The sequence below is a fragment of the Bos indicus x Bos taurus genome, unplaced genomic scaffold (assembly GCF_003369695.1).
Source record: "Bos indicus x Bos taurus breed Angus x Brahman F1 hybrid unplaced genomic scaffold, Bos_hybrid_MaternalHap_v2.0 SuperScaffold_100218, whole genome shotgun sequence".
NCBI classification, from domain to species: domain Eukaryota; kingdom Metazoa; phylum Chordata; class Mammalia; order Artiodactyla; family Bovidae; genus Bos; species Bos indicus x Bos taurus.
The window spans coordinates 305,213-316,035 of NW_020867078.1; positions in this window are offsets into that span (position 1 = coordinate 305,213).

Sequence of the window (10,823 nt, forward strand, 5' to 3'; positions counted from 1 at the left end):
TACCATATTCTGCCATCCTAGTCCAAGTCACCATCATACCTCTCATGGATTATTACAGTAGGCTTCTAACTGATGTTCTTGCTTCAGCCCTGCACACCATAAGTATATTCTCAACCTAGGAGCCATAATGATTCAATGAGAACACAAATCAGATGACACTCCTCTGCTCAAAATCCTCTAACAGTTCAACATCTCCCTCATAATTAAAATCAACATTCTGATTATGATTTCCAAAGCCCTCCATGATCTGGCCCTGTTCCCTCTATGACCTCATCTCGCTACCACTTTCCCCCTCAGTCTGTCTTCTCCAGCCACACTGGTCTCCTTGCTGTTCCTTGACCACACCAGGCACTGTCTCACCTTAGGGCCTTTGAATTTGCTACTCCTTCTGCTTAGAACACTCTTCTTCTAGATATCCACATGGCTCACTTTCTTCACCTGTTCAAATGTCATCTTCTCAATATGGTTATCCTAATATTGCAAACCCCACCCCCACCCTCATTGTATACGTTTCCTATCTCCCTCTCTGCTTGATCTAATATAGTATATTTTACCATCTCTAGAAGGTATTCTAATAAAGTATATTGCACCATTGCTGCCCTGCAAATAGGTTCATTAGTACCATTTTTCTAGGTTCCATACTTATAAGTGTGTGTGTTAATATACAATATTTTTCTCTTTCTGACTTACTTCACTCAGTATAATAGGTTCCAGGTTCACCCACCTCACTAAAATTGACTCAAATTCATTTCTTTTTATTGCTGAGTAATACTCCATTGTATATATATGTACCACAACTTCTTTATCCATTCATCTGTTGATAGACATCTAGGTTACTTCCATGTCCTAGCTATTGTAAACAGTGCTGCAATGAACATTGGTACATGTGTCTTTTTCAATTATGGTTTCCTCGGGGTATGTGCACAGTAGTGGGATTGCTGGGTTATATGGTAGTTTTATTCCTAGTTTATAAAGAAATCTCCATACTGTTTTCTATAGTGGCTATATCAATTTACATTCCCACTAACAGTGCAAGAAGGTTCCCTTTTCTCCACATCCTCTCCAGCATTTATTATCTGTAGATTGTTTGGTGATGGCCATTCAGACCTGTGTGAGGTGATACTGCATTGTAGTTTTGATTTGCCTTTCTCTAATAGTAAGTGGTGTTGAGCGTCTTTTCATCTGTTTATTAGCCATCTGGATGTCTTCTTTGGAGAAGTGTCTATTTAGGTCTTTTTCCCACTTTTAGTTGGGTTGTTTGTTTTTCTGATGTTGAGCTGCATGAGCTGTTTGTATATTTTGGAGATTAGTCCTTTGTCAGTTGATTCATTTGCAGTTATTTTCTCTTATTCTGAGGGTTGTCTTTTCATCTTGTTTACGGTCTCCTTTGCTGTGCAAAAACTTTTACGTTTAATTAGGTCCATATGAATCCTAATTTAGATGTCCAGGTTGAATGAACATCTGACCTAACTGGAGCTAGGTATCAGAAGCCAAGTTCTTTGACTTTCTATAGGAAGTAGTAAACAAAGTAAGAACTTCAGCCACCGTGATCTGAGTTCAAATCTTAGCTTTATCATTATGACCTTGACTGAGCTATTACTTAACCCATTTGAGACTTAATTTCCTTATCTGTAGAATGAGGATAAAAAGAGGAGTGTTGGGAATTCCCTTGCCTCCCAGTGGTTAAGACTCTGTGCTTCCGTGCATGGGGTGTGGGTTAGGTCCCTGGTCAGGAAATGGGTCTTCCCTGTCAGGAAGTTCCCACAGGCTGAGAAATGTAGTCAAAAAGAAAAAAAGGATGTTGCGAGAGTAAATGAAATCAAGCATACTTAGCTCAATGATGGTGTATATTACTATCATAATTATAATTATTCCATAACCATCATTCTAGCACATATGCATTTATTTGGAAACCCACTGCCTAATAAATATTAGATAATGGATAAATATTGTTTAATGTATGAAGGAATTAAAATTTGAGCCAAGATGATCTGCTTATTATCACATATCTAGAGCCCATCAGCAACAATTTTTTTTTTCTTTTGCACTTATGAGCTGTAACACAGACACCAAATGTACCTTTCAGGAGCACTGGGGGATAGGAAATCAGTGAGGATAATCAGCATTTTTATTTATGCTTCTGAAGCAGTTGAAAAATGGGTCAAAGCATTAACATTTCAGGAAAGGAGATAAAGTACAGAATAAAGACCAAACAATTTACTGTAATTAGAGTATTTTCAAATCAACTGAAATCTATCTCACATCAAATATATGTTGTGAGTGGAAAATGAGGGGAGTCCATTTTCCGTGGGAACTCTTAGTGGTGCAATCTCCTTGGCTATGTTAATACAGAATTGGTACACAAATAGGCTCTTATGACCTCCAAACAACCAAAAGATCTAGTCAATACAATGAAAAAGTCACTTAGAGCTATTTGCTTGGTTACACTTAGTCAAAGCATATATTTGATTTAATTTTTCACTTCTCAGCCAATTCCTTAGGGAGTGGGAAGACAAAGCCCAAATTTGCTTTTCTCTTCTTTTCATTTTATACATCTGATGCCTTGTTTTGGAAATGGAAACATCTAAAATCTTAACAGGTCACAATCAATTTGTCATCTTAACACAAGCAACACAGAAAGCTTGAGACATTTATGAATGAAACCAAGAATGCCAACATTCAGCTTTGAGAACAAAGCTTGATGGAGAATGAGCTCAGTCTGATTGGCACACAATCACCTTCTTACTCTTATTAATAAGTGGACCTTGCCTAGAATAGCTTTTTCGTCCCTTTGCCCCCAAAGGAATCTTCACATGCATTATCTCATTTGCTTCTCAAAGCAATTCCTTGAGATGAATAAAGTTAAGTAAAACTCTCCCATTTTATAGATGATGAAATGGAGGCAGAGAGCCAGTGAGTGAATTCTAGAAGGTCACATAGGTGTCAAGTAACAGTAATTAGACTGAAACTCAAATTTACTAACTGCTGGTCCAAAATTTCCTCTAAATCACTGTGCCTCCTTACACCATGATTACCTTACACATTTTCCTGAGCTTGGCCTGCATGGTGATCCTCAGGGAAAAAGTCCTTCTGACAAAACTGTACAAGATTATTTGACTCGTTTAGAAGTCTCCTCTCAACACACAAAGATAGAAAGGGAAAGCAAGGAGAAAAATGAGAGATGGAGGGAAAAAAAGGAGAGAAAAAGAACAGAAGGAAGGGAAGGAGGGAAAGAAAGGAAGGTTGGTGAGAGAGGGAGGGAGGAAAGAAGAAACTTTGCATTGGGGTCTAATCGGGGTGTCAGGATAGCATCACTGACTCAATGGACATGAACTTGAGCAAACTCTGGGAGATAGTGGAGGACAGGGAAGTCTGGCATGCTGCAGTCCACAGGATTGCAAAGAGTCGGACAGGACTGAGCAACCGAACAACAACTAATCTGAGTGTTACCGATAGGAAGATTCGTATATTTTTGTTTCCTACTCTCAAGTTCGTGGTGATTTTTTTCTCTCTCTCACTTGGCTACTGAGATGGAGATTTCCTGATAGTTATTTACCTGCTAAGGTAAGATGGAGATAGTCCAACAAAAGAATTTTTTTTTCCTGCACCACTTGTGAAATTTTAGTCCCCTGAACCCAGGCCCTTGGAAGACAGAGTGTGGAGTCCTAGCCAGTGGACCACCAGGGAATTCCCCCAAAGAACTGTTTTTGGTGTTAACAAAATATTGTTAACTGGTATGGCAGTAGAGTCAGGGTAGACAGAAATGAGGATGGGTGCTCTGAGAGTCAGGTGCAATTTGGATTCATTTTGGGGCTCTTTGTATTCTTCTGCATTCTTGATAACATTTGTGGCTCTTAAAAAAATATGAAAAAAAGCCTCCTTTAATTAATCAGCTAGTTAATTATTCCCAACCTCCCATCACCCGCTCTTCTTTACTGTCATTCCCTGAGAAATGCACACAACTGCAAAATCCAATGACTAATTTGCTTTAGGAATGAAGGGCCTTCTCTCAACTGTTTCTCTAATTTGTTGGTTCTTTCCATTTAAAATACATTTTTCTAATTGTGATGTCTCCTGGATGGATGCCTGAAACTGAAAAACTGATGAAATATGAATAAAAGCTGAAGTTTATTTAATAGTAATATACCAATAACATTAATCTCTTCATTTTGGAGAATGTGCTATAGTTGTGTAAGATACTGGCATTAGCAGAAACTGAGTGAAAGCTCTATGTGAACTCACTGTGTTGTCTTTGGAACTCTTATGTAAATGCAAAATTATTCCAAAATAAAAAGTGCATTAAAATATACTTATAATAATACAAAGTGCTTAAAACACTGTACTTTTAAAAGGTGTAGTAACTTTGAAATTAATCTGTATATATTATCACTCTGCTGACAAAGGTTCATATAGTCAAATCTATGGCTTTTCCAGTAATCATGTATGGATGTGAGAGCTGGACCATAAAGAAAGCTGAGCTCTGAAGAATTGATGCTTTTGAACTGTGGCATTGGTGAAGACTCTTGAGTCCCTTGGACTTCAAGGAGATCAAACCAGTCAATCCTAAAGGAATTCAATTCTGAATATTCATTGGAAGGACTGATGCTGAAGCTGAAGCTCCAATACTTTGGCCACATGATGTGAAGAGCTGACTCATTAGAAAAGACCCTGATGCTGGGAAAAATTAAAGGCAGGAGGATATTGGGATGACAGAGGATGAGATGGTTAGATAGCATCACCAACTCAATGGGCATGAGTTTGAGTAAGCTCCTGGAGGTGGTGAAGGACAGGGAAGCCTGGCATTCATGGGGTCACAAAGAGTTGGACACAACTACTGAACACACACACACACACGTCTCTCACCCAGAACTGTATATACATATATATATGATATATATTTATCATTATCAGTAGCATATTTCTATGAGTTGGCCTAAAAGTTTGTTTGGGTTTTTCTGTAAGATGTTGTTGAAAAACCTGAACAAACCTTTTTGGCTCACCCAATACTTCTCCCTCTACTTTTTTGGTAACCCCTATGCTGGTGAGGGATGAATAAAAAATAGTATCCCCCGATAATTTTTAACCTTTTTTCTCCTCTGAAGCACCTATTTGCCAACAAATGCCTCTTGGGGCTGTAAGCTCATCGTGTCAGTCTGAAGAATAAGCTTCGTATTGACATTGGAAGTTAAATTAAAGGAGTAGAAATCAACTGCTGGCTATGCACTGGCTGAAGAAGATACACAGTGAGTATCATAGACCCCTCCCTGCCAACAAGTTGCCTGATCTTTTCCTTAAATCAAGTTCATAAGCCATAGACTAAACGGACAGAAGATCCTCACAGCAAACCCCATCTTTAATTTGGTAAACCATATAAACCACCTTCCTTCCTTTTATAAACATATTTCACACCCAGAATCTTCAGTAAAATTCTTCATTTTCAGTATTTTGCCTCTAAGTGGCACTTGTCAGTATCAAGAGGTACTTAATTGTGACAGAGAAAGGGAAATATGTTAAGAAATCAAGATTGGGTTGCATTGGCACTAATGATAGTAGAACTTCAGCAGAGTCAGTGTTCTTTAGTAAATGGGGAGATAATCTAAAACATGACTAAAGGATACTCATGATAATGCAGAGCCAGGAACCACATTCTTTCTTAAATTTTCCCTATGCCGCCTAACCTGACTTCTGAGCAAAATTGTCAGGAGAAGAAAGAGGAGGAGAAAATTGGCTAAGTGATATACTGTATTTTTACTATAAATATTCTATTCCTACAAAATGAGTTCTCAGTACCCAGGCTCAGCTTCAAGGAACCATCCCTGCCCTCTCCTCTCCCCCCACCCCTTAGATTCTTCCTTTTGACCGGTGAATGTCATGCTTAGGGTTTGATTAGGTAAAAAAACCTTTGAGTTTGCATCTGCATGTATTAACCAAAGTTGCATTTTCCATCTGGGTGTTTCCTGTTATTCCATTACCTTTCTCTCATTCATGCTGATTCTCTCAGCCTCAGTATCCATTGCTTCCAAGTAGGAACACCACAGCATAAATAGTAGATGAAGGGAAAGAGGCAACTCCTGGCTTTTAAAGTTCACATAGAAACAAACCAAATGGCTGTCACTGCAGTGCCTGGATGAGTAAGCTGTCATATTCTTCACATGGTGGAACATTGTGCAGCCATCAAAATAAATGATCTAGAGTCATGCACAACAATGTTGATGAAGTTAGCACTATATTAGGTGAAAAAAGTGAAGTCCAAAAAGATTTTCATAAGACATGATGCCTTTTTCATAGAATTAAAAACAGTCATGGCTTTAGAGGTTAAGTACTTTCTATCATACATGTGAATGTATTAAAGTTAAATCAACAAAAAAGCAAAAGCATGATGAGCATGGGATTCAGGATCATGGTCACATCAGGTGAGGTTGGCAAGGGGAAGCAGGGATACGATGGGGGGAGGGTCACATGGCTAGATGTAGGTTATTATTAAGATTCTAAATTTCTAGTGTTTGTTTTGAGTGGGGGTGTTTGGAGTGTCTATTACCATTATTAAAACTAAATAGCTAGTTAAATCAAAGCGGGCCACATGTGGAATGATATAAGGTGTTACTTAAAGCAAGGATATTGATGAATCCATTTCTGTGAACTTAAGGACACGGAGAAGGCAATGGTACCCCACTCCAGTACTCTTGCCTGGAAAATCCCATGGATGGAGGAGCCTTGAAGGCTGCAGTCCATGGGATCGCTGAGGGTTGGACACGACTGAGTGACTTCACTTTCACTTTTCACTTTCATTCATTGGAGAAGGAAATGGCAACCCACTCCAGTGTTCTTGCCTGGAGAATCCCAGGGATGGGGGAGCCTGGTGGGCTGCCATCTATGCGGTTGCACAGAGTCGGACATGACTGAAGTGACTTAGCAGCAAGGACACATTAAAAATATTAAATAGCAACAAGCTCACAGAAGACATAACCATTTGAGAGAAACAGGTTTTTTTAAAAAAAAACTTTTTATTTTGTATTAGGGTATAGCTTATTAATCACAACAATGCCGTGATAGTTTCAGGTGAACAGCGAAGGGATTCAGCTGCACGAATCCATTCTGCCCCGCAAACCCCTTCCATCCAGGCTACCACATGACTTTGAGCAGGGTTGTCTGTGCTATACTGTAGGTCCTTGTTGGTTATCCATTTTAAATATAGCAGAGTGTACATGACCTCCCCAAATTCCCTAACTATCCTCTCCCCCCATCCTTCCCCCCACCCCAACACCAGCGGCCATAAGCTCTTTGAAGTCTGAATGAGAGCAAAATGTCTTGAATTTCCTTATCCCTTGGGCTGAGACTTTGGACATTAAACAGAGGATATGGGGACAAGACTCTTCTGCCCTCCCACATCAATGTAAAGATCTTCCAAATGGGGGAGCCAGAGATTCAGTGAAGAGACTGGTAGTGAGTCAGCATAGCAAGCCCCGCATGAGGATCTTGTGTCTGACACTTCACTGAGAGGGATCCTGGGGGCAGGAGGAGCCATGAACTTCCCCACTAGTTTAGGGAACCCAAGAGGAAACTGGTCCTGTGGGTCTGGGAAGGGCATAAGAGTAATAGTTTGCCATAGTCCACATTATGTGGAATTGGAAGAAATGTCTCCAAATGGGTCTGAGGCAGCCTCTCTGAATTTCTTGCAGCTCCGAAGAGACAAAGGGGGACATCCTGTGTCCCATGGGCCCGAGGGGTATGGAAGTAGCTGAGGGAGAGCTGGTCCTGGGGGATCCCGCTGGTGGAGAAGAAAGGCCAGTGCAACAGTCGCCTTGAATCCACAGCCAAGGACCAGAGAGGATGCTGCACATGTGAGTAGAAGCTAGCATTTCCACCCCTACCCCCCAGCCCACACATCTCCCCAGCCCCATTCTGGGCAAACTCTGAAACTCCTCTGAACTTACATACAACTCAGGAGGAAGAAGAGGGCTGGAAATGACTGAGAGAACCAGAAGTACCTAAGATTGAGAGTCTACTACTGGCCTGAAGGAACTTTTGATATAAAAATTAGATTTCATTATGGAAATTTTAGGAGATGTAAGTAGACATGGATTCAATCCCTAGGTCGGGAAGATGCCTTGAAGCAGGGCATGACTACCCACTCCAGCATTCTTGCCTGGAAAATCCCATGGATGGAGGAACCTGGAAGGCTACAGTCCATGGTGTCTCAAAGAGTCATACACGACTGAGTGACTTCACTTTCACTTTCACACAACTGAGCTTGTAACCTGAGATAAGAAACCCCTGCATGTATAAGCTATCTAGTCAATTCCTTTGGCTACCTGGGAATATAGCTATGGAGGCAAAGCATACATATCAACCCAGCCTTTTTACCATCTCTGGCCTTGAGAACTTTGACAAATCTCTGGGCCTCAGCCTCATTCACATAAAACAAGGGTGGTAAAGTTACTAAACTCTAATAAAAATTAATTTAGAAATACAAATAATTTAATTTAAGATAAGGGTGATCACTGCAATCCAGGTCAGGGTCTGACTCTGCCAGTAGCTCAACTGTGTGACTATGGATGGGTCTCTTTCCTTCTCTGGGTCTCCAGTTCCTCATCTGCAATACAAAGGAAAGAGGTGAAACCTATATGTTCCTTTTAGCTCCAATCATCTAGAACTTAAATTTCATATAGGCTTCTTTGGACTTTGAATGCACTAGATACAGCTAAAAACCCCTGGATTCACTAACTCTTAATATGAAGATAACGCTTTTTTTTTTTTTTTTTTTTTCTTCTAAGGAGCAGACAGCCAAATAGAGTTTGTGGAAGGTCATTTGTGCAGATCTATAGCCTATCACTCAGATGGATAGAAACAGCTGAGATATTAATATTTAACCATGAAAAAGCAGCAGGGTTCCATTGCAGAGCTAAATGCAGTCATTTATTGTTTATTTTTCTAAATATTACTGGTTTGGCTGCCTCTGCTTGAGAATGGTTTCTGGGTCATGAATATAATCAGACATACCTCTTCTTCTAATCCAACCTCTAAAGAGAAAAGGTGGGAGGTGGTCTTAAGATGGCAGAGGAATAGGACAGGGAGACCATTTTCTCCCCAACAAATTCATCAAAATAACATTTAAACGCTGAGTAAATTCCACAAAACAACTTCTGAATGCCGGCAGAGGACATCAGGCACTCAGAAAAGCAGCCCATTGTCTTCAAAAGGAGATATTTTATCAATGGTGCTGTACAGGTGGAGAAGTCTGGAGGCTACTGTAAAAATAAGACTGAAAACCAGAAGCAGGAGGCTTAAGTCCAAATCCTGAGAACCCCAGAGAACTCCTGACTCCAGGGAACATTAATCGACAGGAGCTCATCAAATGCCTCCATACCGACACTGAAACCAAGCACCACCCAAGGGCCAACAAGTTCCAGAGCAAGACATACCATGCAAATTCTCCAGCAAGACAGGAACACAGCCCTGAGCTTTAATATACAGCCTGCCCAAAGTCACTCCAAACCCACTGACATCTCATAACTCATTACTGGACACTTCATTGCACTCCAGAGGGAAGAAATCCAGCTCCACCCACCAGAAACCAACACAAGCTTCCCTAACCAGGAAACCTTGACAAGCCACCCGTACAACCCCACCCACAGTGAGGAAACTCCACAATAAAGAGAACGCCACAAACTGCCAGAATACAGAAAGGCCATCCCAACACAGCAATATAAACAGGATGAAGAGACAGAGGAATACCCAGCAGGTAAAGGAACAGGATAAATGGCCACCAAACAAAACAAAAGAGGAAGAGATAAGGAATATACCTGATAAAGAATTCTGAATGATGATAGTGAAAATGATCCAAAATCTTGAAATCAAAATGGAATCACAGATAGTAGCCTGGAGACAAGGATTGAGAAGATGCAAGAAAGGTTTAACAAGGACCTAGACGAAATAAAAAAGAGTCAGTATATAATGAATAATGCAATAAATGAGATTAAAAACACTCTGGAGGGAACAAATAGTAGAATAGTGGAGGCAGTAGATAGGATTAGTGAAGTAGAAGATAGAATAGTAGAAATAAATGAATCAGAGAGGAAAAAAGAAAAACAAATTAAAAGAAATGAGGACAATCTCAGAGACCTAGATGACCATGTTAAATGCCCCAACATTCGAATCATAGGAGTCCCAGAAGAAGAAGACAAAAAGAAAGACCATGAGAAAATACTTGAGGAGATAATAGGTGAAAACTTCCCTAAAATGGGGAAGGAAATAATCACCCAAGTCCAAGAAACCCAGAGAGTCCCAAACAGGATAAACCCAAGGTGAAACACCCCAAGACACATATTAATCAAATTAACAAAGATCAAACACAAAGAACAAATATTAAAAGCAGCAAGGGAAAAACAACAAATAACACACAAGCGGATTTCCATAAGGATAACAGCCGATCTTTCAATAGAAACTCTTCAGGCCAGGAGGGAGTGGCAGGACATACTTAAAGTGATGAAAGAAAATAACCTACAGCCCAGATTACTGTACCCAGCAAGGATCTCATTCAAATATGAAGGAGAAATCAAAAGCTTTACAGACAAGCAAAAGCTGAGAGAATTCAGCACCACCAAACCAGCTCTCAAACAAATGCTAAAGGATCTTCTCTAGACAGGAAACACAACAAGGGTGTATAAACTCAAACCCAAAACAATAAAGTAAATGGCAACGAGATCATACTTATCAATAATTACCTTAAATGTAAATGTGTTGAATGCCCCAACCAAAAGACAAAGACTGGCTGAATGGATAAAAAAACAAGACCCTATATATGTTGTCTACAAGAGACTACC